The sequence below is a fragment of the Callithrix jacchus genome, chromosome 6, assembly GCF_049354715.1.
Source record: "Callithrix jacchus isolate 240 chromosome 6, calJac240_pri, whole genome shotgun sequence".
NCBI lineage: Eukaryota > Metazoa > Chordata > Mammalia > Primates > Cebidae > Callithrix > Callithrix jacchus.
The window spans coordinates 68,659,973-68,675,877 of record NC_133507.1 but is presented as its reverse complement, the minus strand read 5'-3'; the positions used below and the strand labels follow the sequence as shown (position 1 = coordinate 68,675,877).

At 36.7% G+C, this 15,905-nt stretch overlaps 1 protein-coding gene across 2 annotated transcripts in view; it reads left to right on the top strand.

Moving 5' to 3' along the window:
* Positions 1 to 208: 208 nt before the first annotated feature.
* Positions 209 to 15,905, top strand: part of TANK (TRAF family member associated NFKB activator) — a 109,338-nt gene continuing 93,641 nt past the window's right edge. For both annotated transcript variants that reach the window (XM_008998812.4, XM_008998806.5), the window contains exon 1: positions 209 to 345. The gene's annotated coding sequence lies outside the window, so the exon portion shown is untranslated. The remainder of the gene's footprint in view (positions 346 to 15,905) is intronic.

The window sequence follows — 15,905 nt, the reverse complement described above, 5'->3', positions numbered from 1 at the left end:
TGGGGTTGTATTTTTTTGTTGTTAAAATGCCTTAACTATTCATATAAAGTATACTTGCTTCAAAAGGAAGTCAGAGCTACAGTCATGACTGGTTTACAGAATATTTTCTGATCGTTTTTGCTTCATTTCAATATTGTGCCATGATTGGCTGTTGCTAGCTACAAATAAGGAAGTCTTCAAGTTGGGGGATTTCTCAGTGGAAGTTCCCACTTCGACATAAGGGAGAGCTCTGGACAGTTTGAGCAGCATTGATAGAGCCTGTGGAAAATGTTTTCGAACTGTATAACTGCCTACAACTTTACAAAGGAATAGTCTGCAAAGGAAGACTTGTAACCGGGAAAAGAGGTAATCAAATTTCAATAGTTCCTACTAATTCTCAATCTAGCAAGGTGGCCTGGATGTCTTAAACTGAAGTGTTGCAGATTTGTTACCCTCTTACTTTTACTATGTAATTTATGACATTATTCAATAATGCCTTTGTACGATGTCACAGTTAGAAATTTGGCCTTTAAAAAATGGCCAGAGATGGTGGCTTATACCTGTAACCCAGCACTTTGGGAGGCTGAGGTGGGAGGATCACTTGAGCCCAGAAGTTTGAGACTAGCTTGGGCAACATAGTGAGACCCCATCTCTTTTTAAAAAATAAATAAATAAATAAAAGGGTCCCTAGCCAAGACCAAGGAAAATTTAAATTTTTAAAATTTTCTTTCTAACTTTTAAAACATAATTTATATCTCTACCTGAATGATTTTTTAAGTTTATATCTGGAATAAAAGCCTTCTCCAACGAATGATTTTTATAACATAATGTAAGACTGAAAAGGTATTTGGCTTCAGTTGTTTATAACTTACCAGCCTGAAAAGTAAATAAGTATATTCATAGTTTTTTTTCGTTATATTTTAAAAAATCAATTCTGGCCAAATCCAGCGTGTCTATTCAAACATTAACTCGAGGTTGGGCACAGTGGCTCACTCCCGTAATCCCAGCACTTTGGGAAGCTGGGGCCAGCAGATCACCTGAGGTCAGGAGTTGGAGACCAGCCTAGCCAACATGGTGAAACCCCATCTCTACTAAAATACAAAAATTATCCAAGCGTGGTGGCACATGCCTGTAATCCCAGCTACTCGGGAGTCTGAGGCAGGAGAATAATTTGAACCCAGGAGGTGGAGGTTGCAGTAAGCGGAGATGGCACCATTGCCTGGGCAGCAAGAGCAAAACTCTGTCTCAAAAAAAAAAAGATTAACTCAAGTTTAGTATTTTTCTCCTCTCATATAAAGCCCATGATAGTGAATATTTTATTACACTAAAGTATTAATCTTATGACAGTGCATCTCCTTGGACCATTTAAACTTACACAGTTATAGTAATCTAGTCTTATTCTATTACTAATTAGCCTTTATAGTTTCACAACCAAAAATGAATATTAAATATCACATAATATTTAAATTATTTTCTTAAGAATAATCATAGGAAAAATGACCGCTCAAAAAGATTAAAAGTCAAGAATTTTTATCACTATTGTTATATTATTATAATAGCTGTCATTTGTTGAGTGCCTGCTGGAGGAAAAGAGTCATAGGATCTTCAAGCTTGTAAGTGGCAGAACCAGTGCTTAAATATAAATTCATATCACCTCTTTATCCATGGCTTTCTGTTACTACTGGCCTGCCTTCTTATGATATTAAAATAATATTTGGGAGATGTCATATCCCAAAAGATGGAGATTCTTATGATAGAAAAAGGAAGATGACTTGGCCATGTTCACACAGCAACTAGGTCATTTTTAGAAGCTTAGGTCTTTCTTCTCACTTACCCACTCCCATCTCCTCACTCCCTCCAGGGTACACTTCCACACACACACACAGGTAAGCACACTAGTGTGCCTCCAGGCATTAGCCTCAGAGCCAGAAGAAGATGTGGGGTTGCATACCCAGTCCAACCTGCCTGATGTTCCAGCCCAGCAGCCAACTGGGGCCCTAGAGCAATGTCTGTAGTTATTTCTTTTAAACACTTCTGACCATAACAGAGATAACTAAGTAGATGATTCAAAATAAATAAAGCTCCCCTGAAAAAGTTCTGATTAGAATTTCATGAAACTTATACACGAATTTGAGAAAAGTGATCATCCTTACAGCACAGAAACTTCCTGTCTGAATATTCTATTAATATGTTTCTAATGTGTTAAGGTCTCAATAAACATAAAATTTCTTTATTTATTATTAAATGTATTCCAATATATTTTGTTTGTCTTCTTGTGTATGTAGTAAAGGTACTTGATAGGGATATTAATTCCACTATATTTTCTAACTAATTATTGCTGGCTTCTTAATTTCACAATTTTACCTTCCATCTAACCATTTTATTTCCCTCATTTGTTCTAAATTATTTTAGGAATTCACATGTGATGCCTAGACAGAAAAAAATATGATTATGTATTATCCCTTTTTAGCCTCACCACATTGGCCAGAATTTCTGGGACAGTGTTTAATGACAGAGAAGAGAGCAGTCAACCTTGTCTTGTTTCTGATCTCAGTGGGAATTTCCCTAATGGTTAACATTAAGAATGAGGTTGGCTGTTGGTTTGAGATAAGTATATTTATCATAAAAACCAAGTAATTGCCAAGTACTTTGTTTACTAGAGGCTTACTTAAAAAAAAAAAAGAAAGACTTCATGTTAAACTATACTCAATGTCTTTTTGGTATCGTTAGCAACAACCGTATGGTTTTTCTACTTCAAACTGTATAGTGCTCTGTTGTTACACAAGGCAGTCATTGCATTTTTTAAAACTCCATGTCATCAAAAATCATGTTATAAAAATGATTGCTTTGGTAATGAAGGTAGGTTCATAGTTATAAACTACGTTTTGTTGTTGCTTTGATTAAAATAATAAATTGGTAGTTTAAAAGAAGCCAACCAAACCTACACATTTCCTCTTTTTCTTTTCAATCCACATGCTTAGACACCTCTTCTCTATTATTTTGGCTTCACAATTCTGTTCACAACTCAAACTAACAGAAAAAGAATGAAAACAATGTGACATAAGCCAAAGAACCCTATCCAGGCAGAGCAACCAGATAAACAAGCAGCTGTTCCTATGCTTTGTGCAAAAAGCCTTCTTCCTATGATGACAGTGCTAGCTGCAGACTGCAATTCAGTTATAACTGTGGTAAGCAAAATGTGTGTCCAAATCGATTAATCTTATATCCAAGTTATAATAAGAAAATGTATGCTAAAGAGAAATGTTTGAAATTTGCTGAGAATTTCTAATAGTCATATTCACAATTAGAAATTTAGTCTGTATTTTTATTTTTGTACTCATAAGTCTAAAAATTAGTCTGCATTTTTATTTTCTAGAACATATCACTGGTAGGTTTCAGTATCAAAGTGAGACTAGCTTAATAAAGCAAAATGATAAAAATACCAAAATGTTCCAGGTTCTAAAACAAATTCAATAGGAGTTATCTGTTCCTTGAAATGTTTAAATAACAAATCCATAATACTGTTGGGCCTTGGCATCCCCTTTGAAAATAATTCTTTAAATGTTTTTACAATGTCTTCTATTGTTATTGATCTACTTTGAGTTTATGCTATTTTTTTCATGCAGGTTAGTTTATTTGTTTTTGCTTAGAAATGGTGCTTTAAAAAAATTTTTCAATTATATTGGCACACATGGTTTTCTCTTGAACTTTTTAAACCATCTCCAAAACTATGTGGGTAAACCTTTTTCATGACTCATTTTGTCCATTTATTTTTTCTCTTTTTTTCTTCTGATTGGACATGTCACAGAACCAATCTCTTGGATCTATTGCTTCTATAGTTAGCTCTTTGTAAAACTGTTTTTGCTTTATCTTTGTTAATATTTTCTCAATGTCTTCGTTAGACTATTTTACTTTTCTAAGTTTGTGAGTTGAATTCTTAGTTCATTTATTCTTTTTCTTTCGTAATGAAAATATTTAAGGCTAGGAGTTTTTTATTTCTATTTTAACATCTTACAACTTCTGATATACTGCTTTCGCGTTTTTCACTGTTTTACAGTTTTTAATTGAAGTTTTTTTTCCCCTTTGATCTGAGTTATTTAGGACAGTAAAGTGTTGTGTTTTTTTTTTAATGAATAGTCTATCTTTTTTAAAACCATTTTAGATTTAGAGAAAAATCAAGTGAACACTGCAGAGAGTTCACATATACCACCCCTGCCTTCCCCTACCACTCACAGTATTCCCTATTATTGACAACTTGCATTAATATGGTGCAATTCTTTCAATTTAGGAACCAATATGGGTACATTATTATTAACTCATGTCCATAGTTTATTTAGATTTTCTTATTTTTTCCCTTTTTAAAAACTGAGGTGAAATTCTCATAACACAAACCTAATCATTTTAAAATGAACAATTCAGTGTCATTTAGTACTCTAACAATGTTGTATAACCACCACCTCTATCTAGTTTCAAAATTTTTTACCAACCCAAAGGGAAACTGTACTATGAAGCAGTTGTTCTGCATTTCTCACTCCCCTCAACCCCTGGCAACCACAAATCTGCATTCTGTCTCTGCATGCATCTATTCTGAATATTTCACTTAAGTGAAACCATACAGTCTGACTTTATTTTCTTTATTATTTTACTTTAAGTTCCAGGATACAAGAGCAGAGCATATAGGTTGTTACATGTGTATACGTGTGCCATGGTGGTTTGCTGCACTTACCAACCTATCATCTAGGTTTTAAGCTTGCATGTATTAACTACTTATTCCTCCCTCCCCTCACCCCTCAACCCCTGACTGTTGTTCCCCCTTTCTTTTTTTTTTTTTTTGAGATGGAGTTTCGCTCTTGTTACCCAGGCTGGAGTGCAATGGCGCGATCTCGGCTCACCGCAACCTCCACCCGCTGGGTTCAGGCAATTCTCCTGCCTCAGCCTCCTGAGTAGCTGGGATTACAGGCACACGCCACTGTGCCCAGCTAATTTTTTGTAATTTTTAGTAGAGACGGGGTTTCACCATGTTGACCAGGATGGTCTCGATCTGCCGACCTCGTGATCCACCCGCCTCGGCCTCCCAAAGTGCTGGGATTACAGGCTTGAGCCACCGCGCCCGTTCCCCCTTTCTGCGTCCATGTGTTCTCATTGTTCTACTCGCACTTCTGAGTAAGAACATGTGGTATTTGGTTTCCTGTTCCTGTGTTAGTTTGCTAAGGATGATGGTTTTCAGCTTGATCTATGTCCCTGCAAAGGTCATGATCTCATTCCTTTTTATGGCTGCATAGTATTCCAGGTGTATATGTACCACATTTTCTTTATCCAGTCTATCATTGATGGATATTTGGGTTGGTTCCATGTCTTTGCTATTGTAAATAGTGCTGCACTAAACATATCTGTGCATCTGTCTTTATAGCAGAATGATTTATATTCCTTTGGGTATATACTCATTAATAGGATTGCTGGGTCAAATGGTATTTCTGGTTCCAGATCCTTGAGGAATCACCACACTGTCTTCCACAAACAGTTGAACTAATTTACATTCCACTAACAGTGTAAAAGCATTCGGATTTCTCCACAGCCTCATCAGCATCTATTGTTTCTTGTTAAAAATCACCTTTTGACTGGCGTGAGATGGTATCTCATTGTAGTTTTGATTTGCATTTCTCTAATGATCAGTGATGTTGAGCTTTTTTTCATATGTTTGTTGACCACATAAATGTCTTCTTTTGAGAAGTGTCTATTTGTATCCTTCGCCCACTCCTTGATGGGGTTGCTTTTTGTTTGTTGGTTTTTTAAATCTGTTTAAGTTCCTAGTAGATTCTGGGCATTAGGTCTTTGTCGGACAGGTAGATTGCAAAAATGTTCTCCCATTCTGTAGGTTGCCTGCTCACTCTGATGATAGTTTCTTTTGCTGTGAAGAAACTCTTTAGTTTAATTAGATCCCAATTTGTCAATTTTGGCTTTTGTTTCAATTACTTTTGAGATTTTTGTCATGAAGTCTTTGCCCTGAATGGTCTTGCCTAGGTTTTATTCTAGAGTTTTTATGGTGTTGGATTTACATTCAAGTCTTTAATCCAACTTGAGTTAATTTTTGCATAAGGTATAAAGAAGAGATCCAGTTTCAGTTTTCTGCACATGGCTTGCCAGTTTTCCCAGCACCATTTATTAAATAGGGAATCCTTTCCCCATTGCTTGTTTCCATCTGCTTTGTCAAACATCAGATGGTTGTAGATGTGTGGTGTTATTTCTGAGGTCTCTATTATGCTCCATTGGTCTATGTGTCTGTTTTGGTACCAGTACCAACCTGTTTTGGTGACTGTAGCCTTATAGTATATTTTGAAGTCAGGTAGTGTGATGCCTCTAGCTTTGTTCTTTTTGCTTAGAATTGTTTTAGCTATATGGGCTCTTTTTGGGTTTCTATATGAAATATAAAGTAGTTTTTTCTAATTCTGTAAAAAAAATGTCAATGGTAGTTTGATGGGAATAATATTAATCTATAAATTACTTTAGGCAGTACGGTCATTTTCACCATGTTGATTCTTCTTATCCATGAGCACAGAATGTTTTCCCATTTGTTTGTATCCTCTCTTATTTCCTTGAGCAATGGTTCGAAGTACTCCTTAAAGAGGTCCTTCACATCCCTTGTTAGCTGTATTCCTAGGTATTTTGTTCTCTTTGTAGCAATCGTGAATAAGACTTCATTCATGATTTGGCTCTCTGCCTGTCTATTGTTGGAGTATAAGAATGCCTGTGATTTTTGCACATTGATATTGTATCTTGAGACTTTGCTGAAGTTGCTTATTAGCTTAAAGAGTTTTGGGATGAGATTATGGGGTTTTCTAAATATAGACTCATATTGTCTACAAACAGAGATAATTTGACTTCTTCTCTTCCTATTTGAATACTATTTTTTTCTTTCTCTTGCCTGATTGCCCTGGCCAGAACTTCCAATACTATTTTGAATAGGAGTGGTGAGAGAGGGCATCCTTGTCTTGTGATGGTTTTCATAGGAAATGCCTACAGTTTTTGTCCATTCAATATGATATTGGCTGTGGGTTTGTCATAAATAGCTCTTATTGTTTTGAGATATGTTCCATCAACACCTAGTTTATTGAGAGTTTTTAACATGAAGGAATTTTGAATTTTATTGAAGGCCTTTTCTGCATCTATTTATATAATCATGTGGTTTTTGTCATTGGTTCTGTTTATGTGATGGATTACATTGATTGATTTGTGTGTGTTGAACCAGTCTTGCATCCCAGGGATGAAGTCGACTTGATCGTGGTAAATAAGCTTTTTGATGTGCTGCTGGATTCAGTTTGCCAGTATTTTATTGAGACTTTTTGCATCGATGTTCATCAGGAATATTGGCCTGAAGTTTCTTTTTTTGTTGTCTCTCTGACAGGTTTTGTTATCAGGATGATACGGGCCTCATAAAATGAGTTAGGGAGGAGTTCCTCCTTCTCAATTGTTTGACTAGTTTCAGGAATGGTGCCAGCTCTTCTTTGTAACTCTGGTAGAATTCAGCCATGAATCCAACTGGTCCTGGACTTTTTTTGGTTGGTAGGCTCTTAATTACTTCCTCAATTTCAGAACTTGTTATTGGTCTATTCAAGGATTCAACTGCCTTCTGGTTTAGCCTTGGGAAGGTGTATGTATCCAGGAATTTATCCATTTCTTCTAGATTTTCTAGTTTATTTGCATAGAGGTGTTTATAGTATTCAGTGATAGTAGTTTGTATTTCTGTGAAGTCAGAGGTGATATTCCCTTTATCATTTTTATTGAGTTTGATTCTTCTCTCGTTTCTTTTCTTGTCTTTTTTTTTTTTTTTTTTTGAGACAGAGTCTCACTCTGTCACCAGACTGAAGTGCAGTGGTGCAATGTTGGTTCACTGCAACCTCTACCCCCCGGGTTCAAGCAATTCTCCTGCCTCAGCCTCCTGAGTAGCTGGGACTACAGGTATGTGCCACCACACTCAGCTAATTTTTTTTTTTTTTTTTTTTTTTTTTTAGTAGAGACAGTGTTTCACCATGTTGGCCAGGATGATCTTGATCTCTTTACCTGGTTATCACCACACCCAGTCTCATTTCTTTTTAATTAATCTAGCTATACCTCCATTTTATTAGTCTAGCTATCCATCTATTTTGTTAATTTTTTCAAAAAACCAGCTCCTGGATTCATTGAGTTTTTGAAGGATTGTTTTGTGTTTCTATCTCCTTCAGTTCTGCTCTGAATTTAGTTATTTCTTGTCTTCTGCTAGGTTTTGAATTTGTTTGCTCTTGCCACTCTAGCTCTTTTAATTGTGATGTTAGGGTGTCGGTTTGAGATCTTTCTAGCTTTCTGATGTGGGCATTTAGTTCTATAAATTTCCTTCTTAACACTGCTTTAGTTGTGCCCAAGAGATTTTATGTTGTCTCTTTGTTCTTATTGGTTTCAAAGAACTTCTTGATTTCTGCCTTAATTTCATTATTTACCCAGGAGTCATTCAGGAGCAGGTTGTTCAATTTCCATGTAGTTGTGTGGTTTCGAGTTAGTTTCTTAATCCTGAGGTCTAATTTGATTGCACAATGGCTATAATTTCAGTTTGTTATCATTTCAGTTCTTTCACATTTTCTGAGGAGTGTTTTACTTCCAATTAGGTGGTCAATTTTAGAATAAGAGCCATGCAGTACTAAGAAGAAGAATGTATATTCTGTTGATTTGAGGTGGAGAGTTCTGTATATGTCTATTAGATCCACTTGATCCAGAGCTGAGCTCAAGTCTTGAATATCCTTGTTAATTTTCTGCCTCATTGATCTAAGTTGACAGTGGAATGTGAAAGTCTCACACTATTATTGTGTGGGAGTCTAAGTCTCTGTAGGTCTCTAAGAACTTGTTTTATGAATCTGGGTGCTCTTGTATTGAGTGCACATATATTGAAGATAGTTCTTCCTATTGCATTGATCCCTTTACCATTATGTAATGCCCTTCTTTGTCTTTTTTTTATCTTTGTTGGTTTAAAGTCTCTTTTGTCAGAGACTAGGATTGCAACCCCTGCTTCTTTTTTATTTCTTTCCATTTGTTTGGTAAATTTTCTTCCATCCCTTTATTTTGAGCTTATGTGTGTCTTTGCACGTGAGATTGGTCTCCTGAATTCAACACACCCATGGGTCTTGACTCTTTATCCAATTTGCCAGTCTGTGTCTTTTAATTGGGACATTTAGCCTATTTACATTTAAAGTTAATATTGTTATATGTGAATTTAATCCTGTCATCTTGATGCTATCTGGTTATTCTGCACACTAGTTGATGCAGTTTTTTCATAGTGTTATTAGTCTTTGTTGAGGTTTATATTTTGTGTGTTTTTGCAATGGCTGGTACCAGTTTTTCCTTTGCATAATTAGTACTTCCTTCAGGAGTTCTTGCAGGGCAGGCCAGGTAGTGATGAAATTCCTCAGCATTTGGTTGTCTGGAAAGGATTTTATTTCTCCTTCACTTTGAAGCTTAGTTTGGCTGGATATGAAATTTTGAGTTGAAAATTCTTTGCTTTGAGAATGTTGAATATTGGCCTCCACTCTCTTCTGGCTTGCAGGGTTTCTACTGAGAGGTCTGCTGTTAGTCTGATGAGCTTCCCTTTGTAGGTGACCTGGCCTTACTCCCCAGCTGCCCTTAACATTTTTTTCTTTATTTCAACCTTGGAGAATCTGATAATTATGTGTATTGTGGTTGTTCTTCTAGAGGAGTATCTTAGTGATGTTCTCTGTATTTCCTGAATTTGAATGTTGGCTTGACTTGCTAAATTGGGGAAGTTCTCCTGGATAATATCCTGAAGTGTGTTTTCCAACTTGGTTCCATTCTCCCTGTCTCTTTCAGGTACTCCAATCAATTGTAGGTTCAGTGTTTTTACATAGTCCCATATTTCTCACAGGTTTTGTTCCTTTCTTTTCATTCTTTTTTCTCTAATCATGTCTTATTTCAGCAAGATGGTTTTCATACTCTGATATCCTTTCACTTGGTCGATCCAGCTATTAATACTTGTGTATGCTTCATGAAGTTCTTGCACTGTGTTTTTCAGCTCCATCAGGTAATTTGTGTTCCTCTCTAAACTGTTTATTCTAATTAGCAGCTCCTGAAACCTTTTATCAAGGTTCTTAGCTTCTTTGCATTGGGTTAGAACACACTCTTTTAGCTCAGTGGAGTTCATTATTACCCACCTTCTGAAGCCTACTTCTGTCAGTTCATTCATCTCATCCTCCATCCAGTTCTGCCCCCTTGCTGGAAAGGCACTGTGATCATTTGGAGAAGAGGCACTCTGACCTTTTACATTTTCAGAGTTTTTCTGTTGGTTCTTTCTCATCTTCATGAGTTTGTCTATTTTTTTTCTTTGAGGCTGTTGAGCCTTGGATGGGGTATTTGTGGGGGATTTTTTTGTTGATGCTGCTGTTGTTACTGTTTGTTTGTTTTTCTTTCAAAGGTCAGGTCCCTCTTTTAAAGGGCTGCTGTGGTTTTCTGGGAGTTCAGTTCAGGCCTTATTTATCTGGTGTTTGCTCCCATACCTGCAGATGTCACTCAAGGAGGCTGGAGAACAGCAAAGATGGGTGCCTACTCCTTCCTCTTGGATCTCTGACCTCAAGGGGCATCAACCAGATTCTGTAAGAATGCTTCTATATAGGGTGTCTGATAACCCCTATTAGAGGATCTTACCCAGTTGGGTGGCATAAGGAACAAGAATCATTTAATGAAGCACTTTGTCCCTTGGTGGAGAGGGTGTGCTTTGCTGGAGATAAACCCACTCATCTGGGCTGCCTGGATTCCTCAGAACTAGCAGGAGGAAAGACTAAGTCTGCTGGTCCATGGAGACTGCACGTACCCCTCTCCCTAGGGGCTCAGCCCCAGGGAAATCAGAGTTCTGTCCCTGAGCCCTCTGGTTACTGGAGGGAGGCCCCACCCAGTGAGGAGGAATGGGTCAGGGTCAGGCCTGAAGCGGGTCTGGCTGCAGTCTGCCACAGCTGGTGTGTTGGGCTCTGGGAGATACCACTTGGGACCAAGCCATCCAGCCTCCCTGACTCCAGCAGGGGAAAAGTGCAGCTTGGAGCTATAGAGATGGCTGCCACCCTTCCCCCACCCTGGGAGCTTAATGTGTTAGATGGCTATCAGTCCCAGTGTTGGTCTCCACCCCTCCTCTAAGGAGCTCAAACAGCTTAGACAGGCACCCCCAACTGTGGTGCTGGTTGCCCCTCCCCATGGGAACTCAGCAGGCTTAAGCAGATTCTAGCTGAGTGGCTGTTGAGAATCTGTGCAACTCCATGGTTGGGACCCTAGGCCCCTGGTGGTATGGGCTCACAAGTGAGATCTTCTGATTTATGGGTTGCACAGTTCCGTGAATAAAACATGGTTTCCCAGGCTGGGTAGCACACTCACTCACTACCTCCCTTGGCTGGGGGCTAGGGGCTCCCCTGAGCCATGTGTCTTTCAGGTGGGCCACCACACCATACTGCTCTTCTTTCCACTCTGTAGGTGGAGTGCTCTATATGTCTGCTAGGTCTAGTTGGTTTATACCATTGTTGAGGTTACCTATTTTCTTTTGGATCTTCTGTTTTTCTATTTATTATTAAAAGTGGCATAATGTAGTCTCCAGTGACTATGGTAGTATTGTCTATTTCTCCCTTCAAGTCTGTCAATGTTTCTTTCATATATTTTGGGGCCCTGTTCTTTGATGGATATATATGTATAATTGCTATATCTTCTGGATGAATTTTTTGTCAATATATAATATCCTTCTTTGTCTCCTGTAACTGTTTTTTTTTTTTTTTTACTTAAAGTCTATTTTCTTTAATATTAATATAGTCATGTCATTGCTCTTTTGGTTACTATCTGCATGAAAAATATTTTTCCATAATTTCACTTTAACCAATTAGTCTTTGCAGCTAAAGTAAGTCCTACACAGATAGCATATTATTTAATCATTTGATCATGCTGTATTATCCATTCTGCCAAGCTCTGCCTCTTGAAGAGGTTAATCCATCTATATTTAGAGTAATTACTGATAAGGAGGGTCTTCTGCCATTTTGCTATTTGATTTCTATATGTTCTATGCCATTTTTCTATTCTTCATATCCTCCAATACCGTCTTATTTTGTATTTAGCTTATTCTTCATGGTATGCCATTTTATTCCCTTCTCTTTTTCTTTTGTGATTTAAAAAAATATTTTCTTAGTCATTACCATGTGAATTACAATTAACAACCTAAATTTATAACAACTTAATTTGAATTCATACCAACTTAGTTTCAGTAACATATAAAAACCCTAATAATATGTAGTTTAATCACCCCTTATGTGTTATTGTTAAAAATTATAGCTTTATAAGTTGTGTGGAAGATTTATAATTATTTTTAAACATTTGTCTTTTAAATCATGTAGGAAATAAAAAGAGGAGTGACAAACCAAAATATAATTATCCTAGCTGTAATACATTTACCTATGTAGTTGTCTTTATTGAAGTTCTTTATTTCTTTGTATGACCTCAAATTATCTCCTAGTAGTCAGTCTGAGAGACTCCCTTTATCATTTATTTAGGGTAATTCTACTAACAAGCTCCTTCTGCTTTCGTTTATCTCAAAATGTCTTAATTTCTTTTTTATTTTCGAAGGATAGTCTTGCCAGATATAGAATTATTGCTTTACACTTTTTTCTAGCCCTTTATATATGCCGTTCTACTGTTTTCTGCCCTTAATAGTCTCAATGCAAAATTGGCTGTTAACCTTATTGATGATCCCTTGTACATAATGTGTCACTTCTTTCTTGATGCCTTCCATATTCTCTTTTTGTCCTCAATTCAAAAATTGCCTAAAAAGTTGAGAGTATCTGCACAATGAAATAATATGCGAACAAGATCTGGCCTACAGACGGACCTCAAGAAATATTAGGCAATACAAATAATTCCTGTCATTTAGTGGGTGATTCTACATGCAGTTGATTTTTAATTTAAACAAATAGTCATAATTATCACTTAAAATGTCTTTAAAAGCTCACACTGAGAAGGTCTAGATATTAGGCTTACTGGAAAAAGACTTTCAGTCAATTGTCTTAAATATGCCCAAAGAGCTAAAGGATAGTTTGATTATAATGTGCCTCAATGTGGATTTCTTTGAGTTCATTCTACTTTGAGTTAATTAAACAACTTCAATAAGCTGGTTCAGATTTTTATCAAATTGGGAAATTTTCAGACATTGTTTCTTAAAATATTTTTTCTGCTTCAGTTCTGTCACTTCTCCTTCAAGACTCCCACAATGCATAGTTGGTAAGCTTGGTATTAACTATCTTATCACAGTCTCTGACTCTTTCTTCTGCTTGCTGAAATCTGCTATTGAACCCCTATAATTAATTTTCTATTTGTTATTGTACCATTCAGCTCCAAATTTCTATTTGGTTCTGTTTTATAATTTATATCACTTTCTTTAAATTCTCCTTTTGTTCATAAATTATTTTCTTGATTTCTTTTAGTTCTTTGTCCATGGTTTTCTTTAGCTCTTTGGGCATATTTAAGGCAACTGATTGAAAGTCTTTTTCTAGTAAGTCCAATATATAGACCTTCTCAGTATGAACTTTTAAAGATATTTTAAGTGATAATTATGACTGTTTAAATTAAAAATCAGGCTAGGTGTGATTCCAATTCACAACTGTAATCCCAATACTTTGGGAAGCAGAGGCAGGTGGATCACTTGAGCTCAGAAGTTTAATACCAGCCTTGGAAACATGGTGAAACTCTGTATATTCAAAGAATACAAAAATTAACCAGGCATGATGGTTGATGCATGCCTATAGTCTCTCCCAGCTACTCAGGAGGATAAGGTGGAAGAATCACATGAACCCAGGAAGTCAAGGCTGGAAATGACCCAAGATCATGCCACTGCACTCCAGCCTTGGTGACAGAGCAAGACCCTGTCTCAAAAAAAAAAAAAAAATCAACTGCATGGCATGTAGAACCACCTACTAAGTTATAGGAATTGTCTATATTACCCAGTGTCTAAGGATTTACCGCAGTCCTCCTGTAGGCTAGGTTTTATTCACTTATGATTTTATTGTACAAGTACACTCAACCTTTGACAGTAGAAGAAACTGAGGCACAGGATTAGTAAAGTCATATGATTAGTTAATGGCAATACCAACATATGAATGAGCCAACTTTAACACAGAACTGTTACTTACAATCATCATGCTTTAGCTTCTCTCAGCTGCAGCTTGCCTTTGTGAAGGCAATGATAACCTAGGACTCTACCTAGTGAGTGTAAGTTTCTTTAATATCAGTCAATTAGACCATCCTAACCTTAAAAACATCCAAATATGTATCTTGAAATTTCAAGCATAATGCATGTCATAAAGGGGAAAGGACAGGGTGAAACAGGAGCCCGTAACTGAGCCCACAGTCTTAACCTGAAAAGGAAATCAAGTGTGGCCTAGCTTAGAATCATATCCTTCAGCAGAGGCCTCAACAGACCAGGTTAAATATGAGGGAAACATGTTCTAGGCTGAGGAAAGCAGCAAATACCTGAAAGGACAAAACAGGTATCATTTGCGGTATTAAAAGAGGCCCAAAATCACCAGGAAGAAGAAACGGGATGTAAGTCTGGAGAGTTAGGAAGACACCTCATTCCAGGAGTAAGAGTTTGGGTTTTATCCTAAAGGTGGGGGGGAAGACATTTGATGGTTGTACATGGTAAAGAAACATAACAACATAGAATCCGACAAAGGAGAAAGTGAGGCTAACAATTAGGAGTCTAGCATGGTAACTATGAGTTGATGGTGGCTTGAACAAAGGGTATGAATGAAGATAGAGAGTGGCAATGGGAACACAGAGTGTAAGTGTGCAAGAAATACTGCAGAGGATCATTCACGTGATATACCTGATTGGGTGAATGATTGAAAGTTGGGAATTGACTTTTAAATTTTTATTATGTAGACAGTGTTTTCATTTCTGTCTTCCTCTATTAACATAAAAATTAAACATATACTTTTTTTTTTTAGACAGTCTCACTCTGTTGCCCAGGCTGGAGTGCAGTGGTGCCATCTCAGCTCACTGCAACCTCTGCCTCCTGGGTTCAAATGATGCTTGTCTCTCAGCCTCCTGAGTAGCTGGGATTACAGGTGTGTACCATGACACCTGGCTAATTTTTGTATTTTTAGTAAAGATGGGGTTTTGCCATGTTGGCCAGGCTGGTCTCAAACTCCTGGCCTCAAGTGATCCGCCTGCCTCAGCCTCTCAAAGTGCTGGGATTACAGGCATGAACCACCCCGCCTGGCCAGAAACAAGTGTCCTTTTAAATTCTACTTGTAGTTATTTATCTTCATGTTAAAACAACTAAAATGATACATCTTCAATTATTATACTTAGAATGAGATTCTATCATTTTCTTATTTCTATATGTAGATGAGAAAATGAGTAAAATAGCAGAACACAATTACTTCCTGCCACCTCCATCCCACCCACCTGCATATTTGTTGCTGTAATCAGGAAATTGTGACCATACTATTATTATTATCAAATTATTTATTAGGTAATAATTTGTATCTTATGTGTCAAAAATTACATTTTCTCATTGTTTTGTAATTGCAACATGTTTTTACTTGATCTATGTTTAAATTATTTCAATTTTTTTTGAATATTTATTTTATATCAGAATTTCACCTTTCTTGAGTTTTTAATTTTGACTCCTTCTTAAGGGAAGTATATTTTCAATTGTTTCAGAAAATGGGTGGTATGATTTTGAACCTTGAGGTATCTGAGAATGTCTTTGTTTTCCTTTTCTTGAATGAATGATAACTTGAGTAGACAGATTCTATAAGTCAAATCTTTGCCAGGCAACTGTAGATGTTATTCTATTCAGCTTTTGAAGTTTAATGCTGAAGACAAGTTAGTTTCTTTTTCCTTTGCAATTAATTTATTTTTTT